General features: G+C 60.0%; 15 non-coding genes and 1 pseudogene across 15 annotated transcripts; 7 read left to right on the top strand and 9 right to left on the bottom strand.

Annotated features, from left to right (window-relative positions):
* Nucleotides 1–599: 599 nt before the first annotated feature.
* On the bottom strand, nucleotides 600–671 carry TRNAA-UGC (transfer RNA alanine (anticodon UGC)). Its single transcript has one exon. It is a non-coding gene; the product is annotated as a tRNA-Ala (tRNA).
* Nucleotides 672–945: 274 nt separating this feature from the next.
* Nucleotides 946–1,017, bottom strand: TRNAP-UGG (transfer RNA proline (anticodon UGG)). The gene has a single exon. It is a non-coding gene; the product is annotated as a tRNA-Pro (tRNA).
* Nucleotides 1,018–1,701: 684 nt separating this feature from the next.
* TRNAP-AGG (transfer RNA proline (anticodon AGG)) lies at nucleotides 1,702–1,773 on the bottom strand. The gene has a single exon. It is a non-coding gene; the product is annotated as a tRNA-Pro (tRNA).
* A 1,089-nt stretch (nucleotides 1,774–2,862) lies between these two features.
* TRNAA-UGC (transfer RNA alanine (anticodon UGC)) lies at nucleotides 2,863–2,934 on the top strand. Its single transcript has one exon. It is a non-coding gene; the product is annotated as a tRNA-Ala (tRNA).
* Nucleotides 2,935–3,821: 887 nt separating this feature from the next.
* On the top strand, nucleotides 3,822–3,893 carry TRNAP-AGG (transfer RNA proline (anticodon AGG)). The gene has a single exon. It is a non-coding gene; the product is annotated as a tRNA-Pro (tRNA).
* A 292-nt stretch (nucleotides 3,894–4,185) lies between these two features.
* On the bottom strand, nucleotides 4,186–4,257 carry TRNAA-UGC (transfer RNA alanine (anticodon UGC)). The gene has a single exon. It is a non-coding gene; the product is annotated as a tRNA-Ala (tRNA).
* A 604-nt stretch (nucleotides 4,258–4,861) lies between these two features.
* Nucleotides 4,862–4,933, top strand: TRNAA-CGC (transfer RNA alanine (anticodon CGC)). Its single transcript has one exon. It is a non-coding gene; the product is annotated as a tRNA-Ala (tRNA).
* A 529-nt stretch (nucleotides 4,934–5,462) lies between these two features.
* TRNAS-UGA (transfer RNA serine (anticodon UGA)) lies at nucleotides 5,463–5,544 on the bottom strand. The gene has a single exon. It is a non-coding gene; the product is annotated as a tRNA-Ser (tRNA).
* A 638-nt stretch (nucleotides 5,545–6,182) lies between these two features.
* On the bottom strand, nucleotides 6,183–6,254 carry TRNAP-CGG (transfer RNA proline (anticodon CGG)). Its single transcript has one exon. It is a non-coding gene; the product is annotated as a tRNA-Pro (tRNA).
* Nucleotides 6,255–6,504: 250 nt separating this feature from the next.
* Nucleotides 6,505–6,576, top strand: TRNAA-UGC (transfer RNA alanine (anticodon UGC)). Its single transcript has one exon. It is a non-coding gene; the product is annotated as a tRNA-Ala (tRNA).
* A 711-nt stretch (nucleotides 6,577–7,287) lies between these two features.
* Nucleotides 7,288–7,369, bottom strand: TRNAS-CGA (transfer RNA serine (anticodon CGA)). Its single transcript has one exon. It is a non-coding gene; the product is annotated as a tRNA-Ser (tRNA).
* A 276-nt stretch (nucleotides 7,370–7,645) lies between these two features.
* On the top strand, nucleotides 7,646–7,717 carry TRNAP-AGG (transfer RNA proline (anticodon AGG)). Its single transcript has one exon. It is a non-coding gene; the product is annotated as a tRNA-Pro (tRNA).
* A 310-nt stretch (nucleotides 7,718–8,027) lies between these two features.
* TRNAT-AGU (transfer RNA threonine (anticodon AGU)) lies at nucleotides 8,028–8,101 on the top strand. The gene has a single exon. It is a non-coding gene; the product is annotated as a tRNA-Thr (tRNA).
* Nucleotides 8,102–8,712: 611 nt separating this feature from the next.
* On the bottom strand, nucleotides 8,713–9,458 carry LOC141944917 (vitelline membrane outer layer protein 1 homolog; annotated as a pseudogene).
* Nucleotides 9,459–13,487: 4,029 nt separating this feature from the next.
* On the bottom strand, nucleotides 13,488–13,569 carry TRNAS-GCU (transfer RNA serine (anticodon GCU)). The gene has a single exon. It is a non-coding gene; the product is annotated as a tRNA-Ser (tRNA).
* A 120-nt stretch (nucleotides 13,570–13,689) lies between these two features.
* On the top strand, nucleotides 13,690–13,762 carry TRNAM-CAU (transfer RNA methionine (anticodon CAU)). The gene has a single exon. It is a non-coding gene; the product is annotated as a tRNA-Met (tRNA).
* Nucleotides 13,763–13,794: the final 32 nt, after the last annotated feature.

Genomic DNA, 13,794 nt, shown 5'->3' with positions numbered 1-13,794 from the left:
CCCGGGAGAGGTGAGGAAACAGCCATTAAGGGGAGTGGGATGGGGAGGTGTGGACCATGTTGCTGAGATGTCATGTGTCTCGCCATCATGACCCTGTGCCTTGTCTGATGTCTGGAGAGCAGAGGGGAGGGAGAGGGCAGCGCCCTGGGGCTGCCTCCAGATGCACTGCGCATGGCTTGACTTGTGCGGTACCCAGGGCCACGTGACCGTGGGGGACAGGAGCTGGACTGTGTCCCTCCCGCACACCCCATCTTGTTGGTCTAGGGGTATAATTCCCACTTAGAATGCGAGAGGTCCCAGGTCCAACTCCCAGATGAGCCCTCCTTTTGGGTACCCACCACACTTCCCCCACCACCACCAAAACTCACCCCAAGAGACACCCTGAGCCCCGTAGGGAAGGGACACAAGGTGCTCCCACAGCCCGCAGTGCCCTGGCAGGGGAGGGAAAGGGCCTTGGGCATTCTGTGCAGGCTGCGGGTGCCAAGAAGCATCCCCAGGAGAGTAGTGCCTGCAGGCAGCCCCCGAGATTTCCTAAGGGGTTTGAGGGCCTCTGCCAGCCTCACAGCTGTCAGGGAGAAGGGGTCTGGGGAGACAAAAACTGGAGATGCTGGGGGTTGAACCCAGGGCCTCTTACATGCAAAGCAAGCGCTCTCCCACTGAGCTACATCCCCTCTGCATGGGCAGGGGCGGGGGCCTGGGGAAATCCCCTGAACCCCCCACTGCTTCCCCACTGCCCACCTTGCTCTGCTCCAGGGCCATGACACCAAAACCAGACCCTCGGGGTGGGGCACTCACTGCCAGATCTTGGGGGTCCCTCCTGCCCACAGGGACGCAGCCAGGCAGGCCGTGGCACTGAGCCCTCTGTGCTGGACACTGCTGCCCTCGACATGCCCCAGCTGGGCCATGGTTGCAGGAACTGCTGGGGAAGGTGGGTGCCCAAAAGGAGGGCTCGTCCGGGAGTTGAACCCGGGACCTCTCGCACCCAAAGCGAGAATCATGCCCCTAGACCAACGAGCCAGGGTGCTGTACCCCCTTGTGCCCCCAGCCCCTGTGCTCCACGCAGATTTGGGGTCTTGGGGGCAGCTGAGGGGGTGTGTGACTCTCGGCACACTCTGGGAGCAGGGGGGTCCCTCTGGCCATCCCTGATCAGTGGATGCAGCAGCTGCAGGTGGCCATGGGACATTAGTGCCCAGCATCTCCAATTCTCACCATTTCCAGGGCTTTTTCTCCTCAAAATCACCTCCCTGGCTCTTGCCAAGGTTGACATGGCTGGTGCTTTGCAGCATCACCCACCTCCATATTCCTCCATGGGGCATCCCCCAAAGCTGATGTCCCACTCTGATGTGGCTTTGTCATCACTCCCAGAAAATCCCTGCCACTACTCCCTTCCCCAGCCCCCCAGAGCTGCTGACCATGGGGCTTTGCAGGCACTGGGTGTCCCTTGGTTGCCCACGGGTGCGAATGGGGCCAGGACAGGGAGGGGGATGGCTCCGGGGCAGAGCAGGGGCCTGATATTCTGGATGCAGCCGCTGGTCAGGGGCTGCCAGTAGCTGTGCCAGGGTGGGCAGCAGAGCTGCTGAGGGAAGCCCAGCTGCAGTGTCATCACCGTCGGCACCGCAGCCCTGGGCAGAGCCACCCAGCTGGGGTGTCACCCCATGCGTGCCCAGAGGGGCTGCGGTGGGCAGTGGGTGCCCAAAAGGAGGGCTCGTCCGGGAGTTGAACCCGGGACCTCTCGCACCCTAAGCGAGAATCATACCCCTAGACCAACGAGCCGGGGTGTGCAAGTGTCCGGGCACCCCCAGCCTGTGCCGGGCACTGGGGTGCTGGGGGGGCACTGCTGCCCAGGGACACGGTGCCCCAGGAGCCGCTTTCTGGGGCTGGGCCCTGCCCCCAGCCCCTGGGGAGCAGAGCGCGGCTGAGGGGGTGTGTGGGGATGCACCGGCCACCCCAGAGACTTCCCCACTTCCCAGGAAAAGGGGGCAGCAAGGACAGGCTGGGACAGAGGGAGCTGGGGTGCACAGGCCAGGAGGGACACAGACCCCTGCAAATGTTTTCCAAGTTTTGCACCCTGGCACAGGTGGGGTCAGTGGCATTTCCCTGAGATGCTGAGTGGAGTCCCTTGCATCACCCTGTGCCTTGTCCCTGGGCGAGCTGGGGGAGCTGATGTGCAGAGAGCAGAGGGGAGGCAGAGGGCAGCCCCCACCTGCGCTGGGCACGGCTTGGCCTGTGCGGTACCCGGGGCCATGGGGCCATGGGGGTCAGGAGCTGGGCTGGGTCCCCTCTGCGCATCCCATCTCCTTGGTAGGGGCATGATTCTCGCTTAGGGTGCGAGAGATCCCCAGTCTAAGCCCCGGACGAGCCCTCCTTTAGGGCAGCACTGCCGGGCACAGCCTGTGTGGGGACAGACGGGTCACCGATGGGGCGACGCTGCCCGGCACAGGGGGGACGGGCGGCTTCCCCAGGTCAGCCACGTCCCCTCTGGTGGGCCAGTCCTGCCAGTGCCGGGAGCGAGGTGCTGGCCGTGGCCCTGTGGTGAGAGGCAGAGGTCAGGCATAGGCAGTGTGGTCCCCATGTGGGTGGGGAAGGGTCTGTCGGGGCAGTGGGGGATGTGAGAGCGTGTGTGGGCTGTCAAGCACATCCCCAGTGGGCAGGTGTGCGTGGGGGCTGTGTGCAGAAAAGCGTGTCCCTGGTGTGCTCCTGTGTCGACGCGGCAGTGAGAGGTCCGTCAGCGGCCCCATGGCCCAGGAGGGCCACGCAGTGTCCAGAAAGGCCTGAAGGGCACGGTGAGCAGCTGCAGGAGGTTGGGGAGGTGAGAGGTATTTTGTGGGAGTGATGAGAAAGGCAGGTGAGAGGGTGTTTCAGGGGGATGTAGCTCAGCGGGAGAGCGCTTGCTTTGCATGTAAGAGGCCCTGGGTTCAACCCCCAGCATCTCCAGCTTTTGCTCTCCCAGACGCCCCTCCCTGCTGGCTGCGGGGCTGGCAGAGCCCCCAACAGCCCTTAGAAAAGCTCTGGGGCTGCCTGCAGGCACAGGTGTCCTGGGAATGCTTCCTGGCACCCACGGCCTGCGGGGAAATGCCTGTGGCCATTTCCCTCCCCTGCCAGGGCACTGCGGGGTGTGGGGGCACCTGGTGTCCTGTGTCTATGGGGCTCAGGGTGTCTCTTGGGGTGAGTTTTGGTGGTGGTGGGAGCAGCTGGGTGGGAGGAGGGTGGTGGGTGCCCAAAAGGAGGGCTCATCTGGCAGTTGGACCTGGGATTCTCGCACCCTAAGCAAGAATTATACCCCTAGACCAACATGATGGGATGCGCAGAGGGGACCCAGCCCAGCTCCTGTTCCCCACAGTCCCATGGCCCCAGGCACCACACAGGCCAAGCCTGCCCAGTGTAGGTGGGGGATGCCCCAGGGTGCTGCCCTCTCTCTCCTCTCTGGTCTCCAGGCATCAGCTCCTCCAGCTCGACAAGGGATGAAGTAATGTGGAAGACTCCACTCAGCATCGTGGGGAAATGTCACTTCCCTACCTAATCCAGGATGCAAATCCTGGAAAACGTTGGAGGGGGCCTGTATCCCTCCTGGCCTGTGCATCCCCAGCTCCCACTGCCCCAGCCTGTCGTTGCTGCCCCCTTTTCCTGGGAAGTGGGGAAGTGCCTGGGGTGGCCGGTGCATCCCCACACACCCCCTCAGCCGCGCTCTGCTCCCCAGGGGCTGGGGGCAGGGCCCAGCCCCAGAAAGCGGCTCCTGGGGCACCGTGTCCCTGGGCAGCAGTGCCCCCCCAGCACCCCAGTGCCCGGCACAGGCTGGGGGTGCCCGGACACTTGCACACCCTGGCTCGTTGGTCTAGGGGTATGATTCTCGCTTAGGGTGCGAGAGGTCCCGGGTTCAACTCCCGGACGAGCCCTCCTTTTGGGCACCCACCACCCTCCTCCCACCCAGCTGCTCCCACCACCACCAAAACTCACCCCAAGAGACACCCTGAGCCCCATAGACACAGGACACCAGGTGCCCCCACACCCCGCAGTCCCCTGGCAGGGGAGGGAAATGGCCACAGGCATTTCCCCGCAGGCCGTGGGTGCCAGGAAGCATTCCCAGGACACCTGTGCCTGCAGGCAGCCCCAGAGCTTTTCTTAGGGCTGTTGGGGGCTCTGCCAGCCCCGCAGCCAGCAGGGAGGGGCGTCTGGGAGAACAAAAGCTGGAGATGCTGGGGGTTGAACCCAGGGCCTCTTACATGCAAAGCAAGCGCTCTCCCGCTGAGCTACATCCCCTCTGCATGGACAGGGGTGGGGGTCTGAGTGACTCCCCTCACCCCGCACTGCTCCCTCACTGCCCCTTCCTCACCCTGCACTGCCCCCAGAGCCCTGACACCAAAACCAGACCCTCCATCATCCCAATTGTTGCTTCTAAGAGGCTCCATCCTGTCCGTGGGGACATGTCCCCTCCAAACACTCTGCCTATCCCCACTGCATCAGGCACCAGTGCCCTCACACTACCCCAACCCCTCGTCCCACCACGGGCTGGGGCCACGCACGGCAGCCAAGGAAAGCGAGTGCCCAAAAGGAGGGCTTGTCTGGGAGTTGCATTTGGGACCTCTCACACCCAAAGCAAGAATCATACCCCTAGACCAACAAGCCTGTGTGCTACAGAGGGGTAGGACCCCCCTGCTTGAGCTTCAGTACACAGGGAACTGTTTGGCACGGGATGGGACCTGCGCAAGCTGGTTTTGGCCCCAGTTCACAGCTGGAAGGTCCCCCTTGCTCTGCCCTGGCTGCAGGGCTGGAACCTGGACATGGCCACTGGCTCTAAAAGCCGTGGGACCAAGAGGACCAGGGTGGGCAGCAGGACCCCCAGGTGCCAGTAGCTATGAGGCAGGGGGATGTAGCTCAGTGGGAGAGCGCTTGCTTCGCATGTAAGAGGCCCTGGGTTCAATCCCCAGCATCTCCAGGTTTTTTTGCCTCCCTGATACCCACCACCTCCACAGGACAGTGGTGATAAATTCCACTTGAACTTCTGGAAGGCATCCCCAAAGCAGGGAAGGATTCCCCACGTCCCAGGCAGAGCTGCCCACGGGGGATGTGGTACAGCAGTGCCACACTCTGCCATCCCCCACTGCCCTGACAGCCCCTTCCCCACCCAGAAGGGGACAAGCCCGGGTATGGTTGAGCTGTGTCTCTGCCCACAGGGCCGCGGGCAGCACCTCGCTCCCAGCAGTAGTGGGACCGTCCCAGCAGAGGGGATGTGGCCAAGGAAGCTGCCTGTCCCCCCTGTACTGGGCAGGTCACCCTTTCCATGCCCCATCCCCACAGGTTCTGTGCATGCCCAAAAGAAGGGCTCATCTGGGACTTGGACCCAGGGTCCCCCAGGCCCAGCACAGTAGAAGGGCAGCAGTCTGCCTTCGCTCTCCTCACTGCGTGCTCCTGTGGTCTGGGGCTGCCTTGGCCCCCCACCCCATCCCACCGTGGGTAAAAGCTCTCGCTGTGAGCAGGATTCGAACCTGCGCAGGGAAACCCTATTGGATTTCAAGTCCAACGCCTTCACCCCTCGGCCATCACAGCCCCTGGTGCCTCCCCGTGGGCCACTGACACCCCGGCTTTGTTCTGCAGTCTGCTTTTGAGGAGAAATGTCCCCCAGCCTGGTGTGGGGACATCTGCACAGTCCCTCTATCCCTCGGTAGCCCCAGTACCCACACGTGCCAGGGCTGGGAAAGGGGAACGTCTGGGGGTATTCATGAATGGCTGGGAAAAAATCCAGTTACAGCAGAGAGCCTCGACACGGGCACCAAAGGGAAGCATCCTCCAGTGATGCCCAGGGAGAAAACAGGTATCAGGGTCGGGGGGAAAGGCCATGGAAATGCTGGGGGTTGAACCCAGGGTCTCTTACATGCAAAGCAAGCATTCTGCTACTGAATTACATCTCCTCTGTATGGGCAGGGGTGGAGGCCTGCACAACTCCCCTCACCCCCCACCACTGCCCCACTGCCCACTGCTCACCCTGCTCTGCCCCCAGGGTGCTGACTCCAAAAACAGACCCTCAGGGAACGCAGTCAGCTCTTGGGGGTCCACCCTGTGCAGGGGGACACACCCAGCCAGGACATGGCACCAACCCCTCTCTGGTTGGGCACTACTGCCCTCATCGTGCTCTGGTTATGCCATGGCCCCACATGCCAGGCAAGGCAGGTGGGTGCCCAAAAGGAGGGCTCGTCCGGGAGTTGAACCCGGGACCTCTCGCACCCGAAGCGAGAATCATACCCCTAGACCAACGAGCCGGGGTGCTGCACCCCAATGCACCCCTAGCATCTATGCCCCACAATTTTGGGTGTTGGTGAGGGTGGCTGATGCTGCCTTCTGCCCCTGGCACAGCCTGGAGCAGGGAAGTCCATCTTACTGTGCCCAGGACGTTGGGCCACTGTTTGGAGGTGGCCACAGTACATAAGCGCCCTAGCCCCAGTGGCCATGGAGGCAACTGGACCACGGGCATCAGTGGGGACCCCTGGGTGCAGCCCTGCCCATGGGCAGGGGGATGTAGCTCAGCGGGAGAGCGCTTGCTTTGCATGTAAGAGGCCCTGGGTTCAACCCCCAGCATCTCCATGTCTTTTGCCTTCCCAGAACCCCCTCCCTGCCAGCTGTGGGACTGGCAGAGCCCTCCGGAACCCCCAGAAAAGTCCTGGGGCTGCCTGTGGGCACATCTGGCCCAGGATTGGGGGGGACAGCAGTGGTGCACAGTGGGTGCCCACACCCAATGCCAGGACCCTGGAGAGAGGGAGGTGCCCCACTCGTCATGCCCAACCCAAAGCTGTGGTGATTGTGGGGGGAACAAGGGGACAAAAGCCAACAGCTGACCCCAAATGAACTCAGTGCTTCCCAGAGAAAACCCAGGCAGACTTTGCCCAAAGGGAGGCCTCCCCTGGGAGTTGGACCCAGATTCTCTTTTACTTGAAGGTGGAACCGTACCCCAAACCTGCATTGGACTCCCCAGCCCTCCCCATTTGCCCCAAAGCCCTGGGCTCGGTGTGGGTCCCAGCTGACCCACTGGTAAAAGCATCTGCAGACAAGCCCACAACTGACGCCCCATGGCTGTGGGTCCCCAGCCTATATGGTAGTCCCTCCTCAGAGGGGAGGATTTCACCTGGCCCCAGGGCACGTGGTCCATGGCTCTCTGCCCTACCTTGCCTCACTCTCCAGGGAGCAGCAGGGAAGAGGTGCGGTGCAGGGCTGGCGCTGCTGTTGACCCCAGGCCCCTCTCCCACTCCTGCTCCTGCTCCCCCCAGCCGGCTCCTATAAGGAGAAGGTAAAAGCTCTCGCTGTGAGCAGGATTCGAACCTGCGCAGGGAAACCCTATTGGATTTCGAGTCCAACGCCTTCACCCCTCGGCCATCACAGCCACAGCCTTGTGCTCCCCGGGGGGACACCTGCCCCCCACCCCCCATCACCCCCCGGGCACCCCCGGGCACCCCGTTGTGCTGGGAAGTGGGGAAGTGTCTGGGGTGGCCGGTGCATCCCCACACACCCCCTCAGCCGCGCTCTGCTCCCCAGGGGCTGGGGGCAGGGCCCAGCCCCAGAAAGCGGCTCCTGGGGCACCGTGTCCCTGGGCAGCAGTGCCCCCCCAGCACCCCAGTGCCCGGCACAGGCTGGGGGTGCCCGGACACTTGCACACCCCGGCTCGTTGGTCTAGGGGTATGATTCTCGCTTAGGGTGCGAGAGGTCCCGGGTTCAACTCCCGGACGAGCCCTCCTTTTGGGCACCCACCACCCCCCTCTCCCCTGGCCAGCGCGAGCTCATTTGGGACCCAGCTGTCAATTTTTATCCCCCAAGGACACCCCACAGTCGTTGGGGCTTTGAGCTTTGTGTAACCACAGGACTGTCCCCCATCTCTGCCATCCCAACCCTGTGCCCAGGCCCATTGGTCCTGCAGGGTGACCCTGGTGTCGGGGTGGCAGTGGGATGGGGACAGGGACTCAGCAGGGGCCATAGCCATGGCACAGCCCATAGTTGTGGGGCACTCCATGTCTGGGGGGCACCCCACATCTTTGGGGCAGGTGGGCGCCATGGCTCAGCTGGTTAAAGCGCCTGTCTAGTAAACAGGAGATCCTGGGTTCGACTCCCAGTGGTGCCTGGGCCTGGGGGCTGTTTTTCCTCCCTGCCCCAAGCTGGGGGCACTGCTGGGGGTCTCTAACTGAAGTAGGGGTCACCGGTGGCCCCACTTCCTTCTGCCCCATCAGGATTTCCACCAGTGCCTGCAGCCTCCTGTTCTTTTGCCCTTCGAAGAGGGTCCAGAGGTGACTTCTCAGCTACCCCCTTCAGTGGGGGATGCATCCCCACGTCCTGGCAGGGCCAGCCACAGCTCTCCACTTCTCTGCCCCAGTTTTCCCCCTCCCAGTGATGAAGCTGTCCTGGCACAGTCTGGGTGCATGCTTTTACCAAAAGCTCATTTCAGGATAGGACAGGGACAGTCCTGGAGATGCTGGGGAATATCTGGAAGTCTAGGTGAGGGCAGAAAGGACTTGGGAGCACCTCTGGGGAGCAGGGTAGGTGTTGGGGGGCCAGCAGCAGCACTTGTTCAATGATGGAGCCCAGGGGGATAAGGGAAAGGTGCCCCCTGAGGGTACCAGGGCTAAGGCATCTCCTGGTGGATGTGGGGTCCTGGGAGAGGGGACCCTGGGCACCAGCTCTGCTGAGGGGCTGGGTCATGGGATTGGGTGCCCTGCAACAGGTTTCCAGCGCTTGTTAGGGGCACCAGAAGAGACACAGATCATTCAGGGCCGTGTTGTCCCTCTTCAGCCCCTGTGCAGGATCCTGCTGCATCTGAATGCCACACACCACCCTGGGACAGTTAGGGCTCCAGCCGCCCTGCTGGCCCCAGGTGGACCCTGGCCCCTCCGGGATGTGCCCACCGGAGCAGGCAAAGCAGGCACTGGTGACGGCCACTTCATCACTCAGGCACCAGTGGGCCTCTGACTGGTGGCCCCAACTAGACGGGGGAGAGAGATGGTCGGTGCAGAGGCTGGGGGGTGCAGGAGGAGGAGGCAGCCACAAAGGAAGCTCTCCAGCCACGGGGAGGGGACGGGGACCTATGGGGACTCACCTGTCGCTCTGGGACTCGGCTGTGAAGCTGACACCGGGGTCTCTGCCATGGGAGCAGTGCAGCCCAATCCTGTTAAGCACCGTGTCCGTCCTCTATCACTCCCTGGGGCGGCTCTACCTGTGAGGGGACAGAGGTGGGGGGTTAACTGCCCACAGGAGCAGGATCCCCAGACTGGCCGTGGGCACCATCACAGTGGCTGAACCTTGAAGCCGATGCCACTGGCGTAGGAGTCCTTGGGACACATCTCTGGCCAGGCCCAGTCTCCCCAGGGTCCCCCGTTGGATACGGTGATGACTGAGGCATCCCTCCCGCCCAGGTCCCACTCCTGTCCCTGCCCTGTGGCACCGGCAAGCCCCATGGGCAGCAGCAGGACCTGTTCCCCCAGCATGGCTGCCCTTCCTGCAGCTGGCCCGACAGGCTTCTTATACCTAGCAGGGCTGGCAGAAGGGACGTGACAGCATCTCAGTTACCTTCCCAGGGTGCCCAGACCTGTCAGACAGCCAGGATTAGCTGCACGGGAGGGCTAATCTCCCTGCTGGGTGGGGTGCTGGGACCTGATCCACCACCTCTTTGTTTGGGTCCCTCTCCAGGCAGCTCACCCAGAGCCACCATGTATCCCAGCGCCAACTGGGGCTTGGGACGGTGTGGGGACAGGGCACCTTTCTCTCCCGCTCCAGGCCTCCACTGCGTGCAAGATGGGATTTGCACTCTGCCTTTTGATCTTTCTTTCTTTCTTTGCAGTTAAAATAAACAGACAAGTTCACCCACACCTCTGAGGGAAGTCCCTTCCCATTTTCTCTGCCCTCACTCCCCAAGGTATCCATTTCATCATGGCATCATGCTTCATTTCACAGAATCACAGAATCATTCAGGTTGGAAAAGACCCTCCGGATCATCGAGTCCAACCCTCAGCCCGACTCTACAAAGTTCTCTCCTACCCCACATCCCCCAACAGCTCATCCAAACGACCCTTAAACACCCCCAGGGATGGGGACTCCACCCCCTCCCTGGGCAGCCTATTCCACTCTCTGACCACTCTTTCTGGGAAACATTTTTCCCTCGTGTCCAGTCTGAACCTCCCCTATTGCAGTTTAAAGCCGTTCCCTCTTGTTCTGTCACTAATCCCCTGTGAGAAGAGACCAGCACCAACCTCTCTACAATGTCCTTTCAGGGAGCTGTAGAGTGATGAGGTCTCCCCTCAGCCTTCTCCTCCTCACACTGAACAGTCCCAGTTTGCTTCCCAGTTGCACCCTCCTCTTTCAGAGGGTTATTGTTTTACTGCTTAACAGCAACTTTCTGCAGTAATAGCTCTTCTAAGGATTTCTGAGTGGATTTTTTCCCATGAGTCTTGGATAAGAGACTTCCAGCCACCTCCATGCCAGGACCCGGCTGCCCTTTTAGATGCTTCTTCAATTTCTTCTGCCTGGGCCTCTCGGTTTCCTCCTGCCATCCCTTTTCCAAAGCCAAACACTACTGTGGGGGGGACTGGTGACACCTTCCCGTTGGGAGGACACAGTTGCCATGGTGTCACAATCCGGACTGGAAGCCCAGAGAATCGCAACGGTTCTGTGATCCCCTCAGGTTAAATTAAGGTGAAATGACACCAAACAACCGGTTAAAATGTTTTACTTGCGGTAGAGAACAATTTAAACTTGGAAAAGAATAATAAGCAATGTGGTCTCTTATAAATCTATAAGAAAGAAAAGAAAGGAAAGGAGAAAAAAAAAAGAAAGAGAGAAAGAAGAGTCAAAGAAATGTGGATCACCACCCCTGGATCCAGCGTTGTCTCAGGTCTGATAATCTTGGGTGGAGGGTGCAAACCCAGCAAAGTTTCTGTCCCCTTTTAAGTTCATCTTATTAGCTGATTAGCATACTAGATGAGGAGGGGCAGGGATTCCACAAACTCATTTCCATGAGAGACGAGGAAAAAGGTGGAGCATGGGTTCCAGTTGAGGTGGTGGTCCTTGCCCAGCTTTGGTTTTTCCTCTGTTCCCAGAGATTTTATCAGTCATCCCAGAAATGATCCCCTCTTACCACTTGTTCTTGTTACCACTTCAATGGCAAAGGCGCCATAAAGTATCGGGCTTAGGGGAAACATCTGGTTTAGTCCATGTCTCCTCCTCCGAGGTTTATCTAAGGAGTTTGTCAATGCAACTGCAAGGGAGTGGGGGGTGCATCCTTAAATCCACTCCCACTTCCTCGGGTGACATTCCTTAGACTAATCCAAAGGCCGCAGCTTGTCCTTGAGGTTTTCTGTGTCGATGAATGTTTGAGGCATTCCTTCAGTTCCTTACACATGGCGGACCAGGCAATTGATACTAGATGCCTCCTGGGGCTCAGACACTGCTGGGAGTTGAGTCCAGGGTCCCCGTGTGCCGGGCAGGAGTTTGACCCAACCCCAGTGACGTAGTGAAAACTCAATAACCAGAGTTATTAAGCAGGTATTCCTTTATTATGGCGGCGGGTGTGTGTGGGATCTCTCCTCCTAACGCACACACACGAGTTAAAAGCCCTCAGGCTATATAGGCAGTATAGATACATATGCATAAGTTTTCCAAGAAAAGGCCAGAGTGTTCAAATGATTTCCTAGAAACTGTTTACATAGTTCTCGCCCCAACAACACATGCTCTGTAAAATGTGGTGGTAGTCATTGGGTGTTCTCTGGTGGTCGTTTGATTAAGGCTTGAAGTCTTCCTCGCTGGTAATTTCTGACCTTTTGCCAGTTTGTGCTGAGCTGTGTGCTTCGGGCCGTCAGAACCGCTCTCTGTACAACCACATTGTCTCTAGGCACGGCTCTATCTTCCTTCTCTGCAGGGATGTGCTGTTTTTATCACAGAATCACAGAGTCACAGAATCATCTCAGCTGGAAAAGACCTTGAAGCTCCTCCAGTCCAACCATGAACCTCACACTGACCGTTCCCAACTCCACCAGATCCCGCAGCGCTGGGTCAACCCGACTCTTCAACCCCTCCAGGGATGGGGACTCCCCCCCTGCCCTGGGCAGCCCATTCCAACGCCCAACAACCCCTTCTGCAAAGAAATCCTTCCTAAGAGCCAGTCTGACCCTGCCCTGGCGCAGCTTGAGGCCATTCCTTCTTGTCCTGGCGCTTGTTCCTTGGTTCAAGAGACTCATCCCCCCTCTCTGCACCCTCCTTTCAGGGAGTTGCAGAGGGCCATGAGGTCTCCCCTCAGCCTCCTCTTCTCCAGACTAAACCCCCCCAGTTCCCTCAGCCGCTCCCCATCAGACCTGTGCTCCAGACCCTGCACCAGCTCCGTTGCCCTTCTCTGGACACGCTCGAGTCATTCAATGGCCTTTTTGGAGTGAGGGGCCCAAAACTGAACCCACTCATCGAGGGGCGGCCTCACCAGTGCCGAGCACAGGGGTCAGATCCCTTCCCTGTCCCTGCTGGCCACGCTATTGCTGATGCAAGCCAGGATGCCATTGGCCTTCTTGGCCACCTGGGCACACTGCTGGCTCCTGTTCAGCCGGCTGTCAATCAACCCCCCCAGGTCCCTCTCTGACTGGCAGCTCTCCAGCCACTCCTCCCCAAGCCTGTAGCGCTGCTGGGGGTTGTTGTGGCCCAAGTGCATCACCCGGCATTTGGCCTTATTGAAACTCCTCCAGTTGCCCTCAGCCCATCGCTCCAGCCTGTCCTGATCTCTGTGCAGCTAGGAGGGCAAAAGGGCTGTACTGGGTCTGGCTGAGCCAGAACTGGTTTTCCCCTGTAGCAGCCCTCATGGTGCTGTGTTTTATGTTGGGAGCTGGCAGGGTGTTGATAACACACTGGTGGTGTGGCTACTGCTGAGTGGTGCTTACACAGCACCAAGGCTCTTTCTGACATTTCCCACCCCCCGCTGCAGTGGGACGGGGTGGGCAAGATCTTGGGAGGGGACACAACCAGGACAGCTGACCCGAACTGACCAAAGGGATATTCCAGACCATATGACGTCTGCTCAGTATAAAGCTGGGAGAAAGGAGGAAGGGGGGGGGGGTGTCACCCTTGGTCCTCCGAGGCAACCACTACGTGTATTGGAGCCCTGCTTCCTGAGAAGGCCCGACATCGCCTGTTCATGGGAAGTAGAGAATAAATCTGTTTGGGTTTTTTTTGCTTCCGCACACGGACCTTTGCTTTGTTTTGCTTATATTAAAACTGCTTTTGTTTTACCCACAAGGGTTGGTTTTTTTGGTCCTATCTTATTTTCTTTTCCCTCTTTGCCCTGTTGAAAAAAAAAAAAAGGGGAAGGGGGGGGAAGTGATAGAGCGACTTGGTGGGTACCTGGCATTTAGCCAAGGTCAAACCACCACAAGGGCTCAGAATCTTAAAGGTACAGATTAGATATTAACTGTTTCCCCTCCTCACCGGACGCAGGCCAGGCCGGCCCGAGCTGTCCCCAGCCCCCGTTGCAGCAAAAATCCCGACGAGGGTGGGATTCGAACCCACGCGTGCAGAGCACAATGGATTAGCAGTCCATCGCCTTCACCACTCGGCCACCTCGTCCTGGCCCGCATCGCGCACGGCCCCGCCCCTCGCTAATAGACGCGAGGCCCCGCCGCCCCCAGGTGCGGCCCCACCGCCCGCCCGCTCGCGGGAGGCCCGGCCCGGCCCTGGCCCGCCGGCGCCCTCTTAGCGCAGCCGGCAGCGCGTCAGTCTCATAATCTGAAGGTCCTGAGTTCGAGCCTCAGAGAGGGCAGCGCTTTTGCCGCCCAGCCTGACTAGGAGGGC

Source organism: Strix uralensis, chromosome 6 (genome assembly GCF_047716275.1).
Source record: "Strix uralensis isolate ZFMK-TIS-50842 chromosome 6, bStrUra1, whole genome shotgun sequence".
Lineage (NCBI taxonomy): Eukaryota > Metazoa > Chordata > Aves > Strigiformes > Strigidae > Strix > Strix uralensis.
Note: the sequence above shows the minus strand (reverse complement) of the source record. Positions and strands in the feature narration are given on the sequence as shown.